Source organism: Pipra filicauda, unplaced genomic scaffold (assembly GCF_003945595.2).
Source record: "Pipra filicauda isolate LSUMZ 115617 unplaced genomic scaffold, ASM394559v2 scaffold84_size4826128_pilon, whole genome shotgun sequence".
NCBI lineage: Eukaryota > Metazoa > Chordata > Aves > Passeriformes > Pipridae > Pipra > Pipra filicauda.
The window spans coordinates 3,510,466-3,519,975 of NW_024105031.1; the positions used below are offsets into that span (position 1 = coordinate 3,510,466).

The window sequence follows — 9,510 nt, forward strand, 5'->3', positions numbered from 1 at the left end:
TTATTTCTTCTTTTTAGTGTGAACGACTTTTTGTGTGTAGAGAACTTAACAAGGAAGAATCAATACCTCTGAATATCCTGTCTCTTTTCTGCCCTGCAAAGATAACCCCATTCACAAAAACCTCGATAGTCTCTGCTGTATTTGAGACATTCAAGAGCAGTGCAGAAGTGTCAAACTGTTAGAACCTTCTTTTAGAGAAGAAAGGCAAATACTCATATACATACCTATCTTACTATATATATATTTAAACTTTCACATGTTTATTCCTATGGCTGACTAAGAAAAGTCCAGCCTTTCACCATCTCTTAGTAGACAGTACCTGAATTGTATACAACTTGAGAGAAATTTCTGCTCTCAGTCACCATTTACGCCACTGCAACTAAAGGCAGGATCTGGCTTTTTCAGAAATGTACAAACCTTGAGGGTTCTTCCTCCATTAAATACCTGATGAAACACTCTTAAGCAGCATTTGTCTACACAGAGTCTGTAGGATTGTCTCACAGCACGTAGCAGTATCCTGAATTTAAGCCAAGGACTGTAAGTTCATCTCATCTTGGACTATTTCCACCAGGCTTAATGTAGTTAAGGGCTGCACCTCCTTTCTGCCTAAAAAAAACCCAGCATGACTCTTATTCTCTCAGGAGCCTGATAACACTGCAACAAACTGTCTGGGGTTGCCGCAGCAGAGATTACAGGAATTTGGGGACACTTGGCTTCCATGTGTGCTGTGGGCAGATCTCTGCTGGGTTCCCTATGGTGCTGAGACCAGAAATTAAAGCGCTGTGCCTTGACAAACCTCCCTTCAGAGGCAAAGCTGCGCAGATGACTTCACATCCCTATAATGACTATTTCAGGGTGTAGCTTCCTCTGCTCCATGGGGATCTGTCATAGAAGATTGATTGCTGTAAGGGAGCAGAATAAGAGAATTCGTCACCCTCCTTTAAATAAGGAGTAAGAGAAAAGAACAGCACACACAAAGAAGAAATATATTGCGCCTACTGTAGCATTAACCTGAAATTGGAGAGTCCAAAGACAAATGAGGTAAATCAGAAGCAATTAGGACTTGCACAAAGACATAACTTTGCAAAGGAAACAATTTATACAAAGGGTTTCCTTGAAATTAATACCGTATCATCCATGCAAAAGCAGACATGGCCTGTTTCACTGCCAGTTATACAAACAATGGTGAATTTGATATACAGTCATTAGCAAAGTTAATCATTAGCCTAAGCTAAAGAAAGTGAAGCTCAGTGGAAGTTCAAGGTCACTGCCACATTCTGAAGGCAACTGTTTATTATTATACTCCTCAAGAGTTTCAGTGTCCACAGCACTTGAGCTCTCTCAGTAAGGGCAATGTGATGTTCCAGGTTAACACTTGCAAATTTTTCATCCTCTGCCAAGTAAATAGTATGTTTTCACATAATTATTAATGATACATTTCTTTATAGGTATTCATAAATTAATTCACTATAATTTGTACAATATAGAATTATTTGAAAAGTATACCTGTACACACAGAATGGTTTTCACCAAAAGATATCCTCATGTTTTTTAACCAATTCCCTCAACAGAAGAAAGTTCTGCTTTCCAATTAAGTAGCTAGTGTCAAAATGGAAAATGCAAACAAGGCAGTATTAAGCATCTTGCTTTTCTATATTTGCTGTAGACAATTCAACAACTGTTTTCAAATGCCAGTCAAGTGAAAAGAATTTGCAAACGTGGGTATTAGAAGACTACAGGACTTTAAAAATCCATGTCTGAAATAATTCTAAAATTTTCCCTTTCAACCATATGATGTTTTATCAGAGATCCTGTTTTCACATCTTTCCATCTTGAAAAAAATAATTTGTAGAAACCTGTACGTGTGCCGTGCCAGGTTGATACCTATCAGATTAAGGAACAGTCTAATACCAGCAATGCAAGGAAAATGAATCTTGAAATTCAACATGAGTCATTCTTCCTTTAAGTACAGTATGAATATCAGGCCCCAGCACAGGGTCACTGTATGTGATAAGGAAATTTGTCTTTCACAAGAGATGTAAAACATGAAGATCTGGTCACCTGCAGGAATAAGTTGCTGGGGAAATCCTCATCTCAAAGAAAGAATGGGAAGCTTTTAACCTGGTTTTCAGCAAAGTTGTGATTACTTAATTCCCCTTCAAAATCAATTTCCAGTGTTAAAAATGTTAACCCTAATGGTCTAAGAAATTAACCTATAACTTCTGAACATGCTTATACATTCTCACTTAGATGCCCTTATCTGTCAATCCTCTTGAAACCACTATTCCATTTCAATGACATAGTTGATATCTTCATCTTAGATGTTCTTTACACCAGGGTAAGGCTTCAATACTTATAAGTAAAATGTACATAATCCCCTATGCTATTGAGGAAGGCTTGCTACACTACCATAATACTGCTTTTTTTGTATTTTAACTAATTCATTCTTCTGAAAAAAATAAAATGCGAAGTGTTCTCACAGTTCCTTAAATGTCAAAGCTAATGTCAATTTCCTATGTGCATGAAGGTGTAAATATGCCTTCTTGTACAGAAAATTGTTAGCTGTTTTTAAAGGCAATGCACAAAATATCTACTTCCAGACTTATATCCGTTTACTCAGGACAATAATTTCACTTTGTGCAATGAACAACAAATTGCAGTCGCCACTGCAGCAACAACAAAAAAATCCCTGATGAAAGATGTTTTGATTTGTAGGCCTAGTTCTGAATAGCTAATAAAACAAAGTTCTCAGAAAAAAACAACGAGTTTTACCAAATTGAAGATTCATCCCTTTGACTTATTAAAGGACTTCAGCTGTAACTCTTTGTGAAAGTCATTTTACTCAGAGAGAAAATTGAGATTGATACCTACCTTTACACACAGCATAAGCAATGAACACCAGAAATCCAAAAATACTCAACTAACTTGGAAGAAGGAAAATAATTCTAGGGATTAACGTCAGTGGAGTATTTTTTGCATTTGCATCTGTCATAGACACAAAGGACCAAAGTTTTCCTTCTTTGAACAGGTAGATCAGAATCCACTCCCAAGGATTCTTCTAGTGCAGCCAGTATCTGCTACCATCAGACCAAGCAGGGTAAAGACAGGGATTCACTCATTTCCACTAATTCTGGTGTCAAGTTTTATGCTGGTTTTGGACTCCAGCTTTCACTTTGCTCAGTCTGGATCTGGCCCTTCCTCTATATTTCACTGTGAATATTTCTCCTCTTTTCTAGTGGTTTACCAGTCTCTTCATTCCTCCTCTCCACATTCGTCTTTGTCCTTCTCACCATTCACCTCACATGTCACCTGCTGCCAATGCAAGGCAAGGCAAAAGAAGCCATTTCATTTAAAATGTAGAGTCATCTGCTCTGGTGAAAGAAACACGGCACATGGTACAAAAGTACCTAATTCTGCATGATAGTAGAGGCTCAGCACAGGTTGCTAGTACTGAGAACAAAGAGAAGAAATGCAGAACTAGGCTGATCCAGCTCTGAAAACAACAGGAAATGTGATTCTAGGAGGTATCAGGAGGTATATCCTGACTAGAGCTGGTAAGTATTAAGGCCAGTATGCAAAGCTCCACCTGATGGATTGGATAAAAGACTGAAGTATTAGAAAAAACAACCAGGTAAAACAGTCTGGGCAGAGGAAAGGAGCAAAGCGACCACAGCATACTCATTCTGCAGCTACACCAGGCCTTTACAGCTCCTGGTACAGCTTGTTCAGAGCAAGCTCAAGTACCCCCACATGGCACTACATCATTTGTCCTACTGTTAAGTCAATGTAAACTCATGATCACTTGATCCAAGAATATTTTGTACAATCTGCTTTTGCATAATTTCCTTGCTACTTAGTAGTTTCAAGGCTAATTAAGGCTTTCATTCTGCATTAAATGCCCTGTTAGGCCCCACATCCATCACTCACATGGTACACTACAGAGATACTCTCCACCCTCTCTGCCAATCTACTAATTTAGGGACTAATTCATCTCTTATTATTTTTTTATGCTAAATTTTCCTTTATCTTCAGTAGAAGTGAGGTCAATTCTTTAGGGTTTAATTCTGAAAATACTCAAGGAAATACAAGCTGCAGCAAGAGAAATAACATTACTAACTTGTGACGAGCTGTTCACACTCACACAACTGACCCCTTAAATCAATTTTCTGTTCAAATCCTGGGCAGAATTTGACAGATATTTTTGCAGCAATTCACGCATCCCCAAGAGGAGCAAACATTTCCTCTGAAAATAAGTTGCTAAAAACCCAGTTCATTTTCTTGATAGGTAAGCCTGGCTTGCCTTTTATGCAGCTTCTGATTTTCTTTATGTGTCTATTCAACAAACCCAGCAGATCTATAGATTTTAAACAGATATGGTGTTATTTCTTTTCTTCTTTAGCAAAAAAGCGTAACTGACTTGGACAAAAGCCCAAAACCTGTCAGGACTATTTTGTATACAGTCAGTAGCACTCACATATATACATTTTTCCTTGCACAAAACTGTGACAGTTCGGAAAGCAATAACATTATACCTTTCAAACAAGAGGATACGAAAGAGAAACAAAAGACCCCAAGACTTCCCTTGTGATCCAGTACCATATTCTGCTCTCCTCTTTTTTCCTTTTTGGTTACATATAATGAAGAAAGGAAAACATGATATAGCCAGTGGAAAAAGTTCAATGGTACAACAGTCATTTACAGACCTGTGTATAGCTTGTGAAAGAGACCAACACAAAGGGGTTATTATCTCTCAACCTGTTCATTCACTTTGTTCATTTTACCCCTCTCTTATGAATCAAGCAGAAGCAATGCAATTTCTAGCCAACACTTCCATTTATCAAGGCAGATATTCTAGTTGCCAACAGTGTAAATGAAGTATATAGCATATCCATTACATAGAAGCTGCAGAGCAGACACACAGTTTTAGTTTTCTTAGACACTTGTAAGAGCAGGGTCAAGACTGAGCAAGTACTTTCATGCTGAATTTTCTGTTCTTATGTTTAGTGAACTTAATCTTTCAGGGACCTTTGGTCCAGTTTTCCTCTGCTTTTCACTTTATCACATATACTATATCTATAGTATAGCTGTTATGTTGCTCTCCTCTGCCTGGACTGGCTACAAAATGACACCATTCAATCACAGAGGGTTGTAACAGCAGTGAAAGATGACACTGAGTCAATGAAAAGAAGAATCAGGCTCTCCATGTGTGATCTTATTTGAGAGAGAGGCATTTCTGGTAGTGAAATCCATTTCAGCTGTTATCTCAATTACCATGGCATGAAAACACGCTTTTCACACCTTATGAAAATCCTTTAGCTGTTTCACATAGTTTTGAAGCAATCCAAAGGCAGCTGGCATGTATGTAATACTGAATAAACCCACTTGATGATCTCAGAAATCAAATTAAGGTGGGCATATTAAAAAAAATACGATTTTGTCTAAAAATACAGCCACTTTCTCTCCAGTCTGGAAGCCCCAAGGACATTTTTTCTGTTTGCACTGTTTATACCTCTGTTCACCCTGACTACAAAGCCACTGGACAAACTTGATGCAAAATGACCACAGATGAAAATGCAACTGTGAAGTACCATTAAGGTTTTGCTACTATAAGTCATTTTTCAGAAAGCTTCAGCCTTTCAAAGACAGTAACTACTTTGTGTAAGAACACAAACTAATTGAGGAAGATCTATAAGAACAGTGGTAAAGGCATTACAGAAAGCTGCATCTCAAAACTGCACTGCAACCACTAGTAACTCGGTGTAATGTGAGTACCAAAGACTTCTAGATAAAAGACTTCACTAGATATTATACTTCATTATTGTGTTTATTAAGGCACTAATTTTACATATCGTCTGAAGAAGATTGGAATCTTTATTCTGGCACAGCAGAACCTAGTATCATTTTTCCCAGAGCTTCAACTTTTCATCTGTGATCTCATTTATTAGACCTTACATGAACTGCATGAAATACCCACATAATAGCGCAGCAAATGCTCACACATATCCAGGATCAGTAACTTATGGAAATCAAGGGTAAGAGAGCTAACTGAGCCTGTCCGGTCTCACCTACTTTTGAAGACTGAACTGAACTTGTCCCAGTCACTGAGCACAGAGAAGAAAAGCTTCCACAAAAGCAGATGCTTCTGAAAATCATTGTAATTCTTATAGATGAGTGATGACTAACAAACATAAAAAGAGATTTCACACCAATCTTTTCATTGATTTGTTTCTCTTTGGAGGTAAAATATTTTAAAACATTAATATTAAACTATTTAATACTTGACATCAGTTAATATATACTTTCAATATAACAGAAAATAGTAAATTATGTTATTTTACTTTGAAGCTCTTAACATCTATCTCTTAAAATGTGCAAATATTTTTCTATTTGTTATTTCTAAGACACTGTTTTCCATTCAAGGTCTTCTTTTTAGAGGACAACGAGTTTCCCAAAATACTGATCTCATAAAGCAACAAAATTACTAAGTATAAAGAGCATCTATGAGGATCTGGCTATGTTCTGTTAAGACATTCAGCAAACACTGCTGACTTTTATGGTATGATTACCGAGATGTTACACTGCTATGTTTTGATTTGTTGTTAAAAAACAACTTTCTGCAAATTCAGACTTAGTAGTCATTATTTACAGAGTCCAAGCATTGATTGTACATCCCTTACTGGGATGGAGTAACTGAAGTAAGTATCCCTTACTTACTGGAGTAACTGAAATTGAGATGTTACAGTATCTTTATTATATTTCCTCTTGGAAGTACCGATGGAGAGAGAGAAAAAAAGAGCAAGTTGCTTTGTATTATACTACATGACTTGATAAATACAGTAATATGTTGCGTTTTTTAATGCAGTACAATCACAGAATCTGAATTTCAAGTGCTTCTCAATCATTTTCAGGAATAGATCCAAACCAGCAGTAACTTGAGAACTGCAGCTAATGAAATAAGCATTGCTTCTGCCCCTAAGCAACCAAAGCCTGTATGCAAAGCTGATCAAACTATTTATACACTCCAGTCTTTAGAGAAAAATCTATCCTTGATTAATAGAGAAAAATAAGTTTCATCCTTTATCACAAGCTGGTACAGGTATCTACATTTTTGTGCAATTTTGTATGCCACTTTGCCAACTGGAGCCTCACTATTAATAAGATGTAAATAACACTTAAGAATGTTTAATAATGATGTCACTATAGCATCAAGAGTGGTTGATGTTGGCTGCTAAGCCCCATTCCCTAACCTATATCTTCGACAGGAAAAGCATCAACTCCTACAGAATTCTTTCTGGTTATGAATCTAACCCAGATTTTGTCCCCGTCATCTACAGCAAAACAGCCAAAGTATCCCATCAGTTTAGCAAAACAAACTTACACAATCTGCTTTATAAGTCCCACACTGAGCCTCTCATATGTTATCTTGCACATGGAAGCCGGTACCTGATGGCAAAAGCAGACTCAATCTTTCCACTGCACTCCGGGCAATGTCCCGTACGAGCCGTGGGTGGCAGCAGCGTCTGCACCGCCTGCACATTCCAGCCGGGACACTGTTTTGGGTCACAGGTTCGCGCACTGAACGGGAACCATCCCCACGCACACATACCTAACAAGTGTCCCAGCTCTGACTGCCATCACAGAATAAAGTTATATTCATTTCCGTGATCATCTGCCCTGTGGCTTGTCTTTCAGTACAAAGTACTCGAACTGAAGACGTTAAAAGTGACGAAACAAACGCACGTTGTTAAATAAACAGGAACTTGTGCTGGATATACAGATGGAGAAACTGAAAACACTGATAGTATCGGGAAGCAGTTCAACGATTTGATTCATGCAGCATGCGCAAAAACAGGTATCGCTGTTATCACAAATTCAGTCTGAATCAGGAGGAGTACTTGCAGACTTTAGCCCATCAATTCAGACTGTCAAAAACCCGTTCTGTGTTGAAATCATCAACCTCTATCTCATATCAATGTCTTATCTCCTAAATCAGACTTATTTTGCTATCTTTCAGAAACCTTACTTAATAATATTCCACTTTCAGAACAAAAGAAACCACAAAGGCATGCTGGTCTAATGTGTCCTTCCTATTCTGAAATTCATTAACTTCTTGAGCGATACAAACCCACCCTCCCTCCATACCGCAGAGACGGAAGCTGTCACATAACCCACTTCTGCTATGCCTTTGCACACTCCGAGCATATCTAAAGAGTAATAACAAACCCCCCTCTTCACATCTTTTCCAACATGCTCCCTGCTGCTCTGCGTTAGCGCCAACAGGCTTATGCAAAAGTGACGAGATTTTAGTCTCAATTTTATCCATGTTAATTATTATTACACCTTTAAGAGCTTCTTTCCAGCATTCCCCAGCATTCCCCTTCCAATATGTACTTAAGTATTTAATACACAGTAGCTTTTACAATCGCTCAGCCCCGTTTTCTCAGGTGACCTATTCCAGCACATCTACTGCAAGGACGAGAACTACGAAAAAAAAGTTCTTCCCATCCACTGCCGCCTGAAAACAACCCATTTTTCCTCTGCTTGACAAAACAGAAGAGCAGCACCACGCACAGGCTGTGCCTGACCTGCAGCCTCGCTTCCTCCGCCGCCGCCGTGAGTAACCACATCTCAGGGGCGCGGGTGTCCCCGGCACCCTGTGCCCTCCCTTCCCCCTCGGCCGGGCGCTGCCCGGGGCCGGGGACGAGCCGCGGCACCAAGTTTGTCCGCTGAGTCCTCCCGGCCCCCGCAGCGCGGGGGGAGCTCCAGCCCCGGCCCCCGCTATCGGAGGGTAGAGGAGGCGGCCGCCGCGCCCCCACCCTGGCGCTCCCGGCTCGCTCGGACAGCGAGGCAAGTCGGGGGCACCGGGGACTCCCACCCTCGGCAGCAGCAGCGCTGCCCACCCGTGCCCACCTGCTCGGCGGCCGCGGCCGTCGGGGCTCCTCCCCAGGCAGAGGGCGCCAGGTACGGCGGCCTCCCGCCTCCCCTGGCTGGGGGGCGGGGGGAAGGGGCGGGGGGAGGTGGGGGGAATCTTAAGATCTTGAGGGGAAAAAGTCCGCCGCTGACTTCAGGAGGGAATAACAATAAATATCTTCTTTTAAAAGTAGTGATTTAACACACACACTGCCCACCCGCGGGCCCCACCTTCTATCCCCACCCTTGGGAGCGCGGCGGCTTTGGCGCGAGGGTGAAGTTCCAGCTGCAGCCTGGCACACCCTTCCACGTGTTTGTACCTTGGCAGAGCCGAGGCTGTTTTTAAAAGTCTGCGTGGACACCAAAATGCTCCCCCCGTGGCACGGAGAAAAGATGCCACTACCCTGTCCCCTTGTCAAACCCCATCCACCTGCAGAACCGCTTCTGGCCAGCAGCCTCGAGAGGGCCTGTGCTCGAAGCTGGCTGCGTCCCCTTGTTTTTTTGTGCCCCAGGTTGTGCACTAGAAACAACCGGGGGAAAAAAAAAAGCTTGTTTTCTTCTGGCTTTATTCAATGCTGTTTGCAGATGGGAATGTTATGG

The 9,510-nt window shown here is 40.7% G+C and overlaps 1 protein-coding gene across 5 annotated transcripts in view; it reads right to left on the reverse strand.

Moving 5' to 3' along the window:
• The window catches only part of WIPF3 (WAS/WASL interacting protein family member 3), a 36,446-nt gene extending 27,449 nt beyond the window's left edge, over positions 1 to 8,997 (reverse strand). Inside the window, exon 1 of one of the 5 annotated variants that reach the window (XM_027723801.2) lies at positions 8,911 to 8,997. The gene's annotated coding sequence lies outside the window, so the exon portion shown is untranslated. Of the gene's footprint in view, positions 1 to 7,378; positions 8,038 to 8,571; positions 8,799 to 8,910 lie in introns of those variants that run through there. The other 4 variants (XM_027723806.2, XM_039390627.1, XM_027723805.2 and 1 more) reach the window with 4 other exon arrangements.
• Between the last annotated feature and the right edge of the window lie 513 nt (positions 8,998 to 9,510).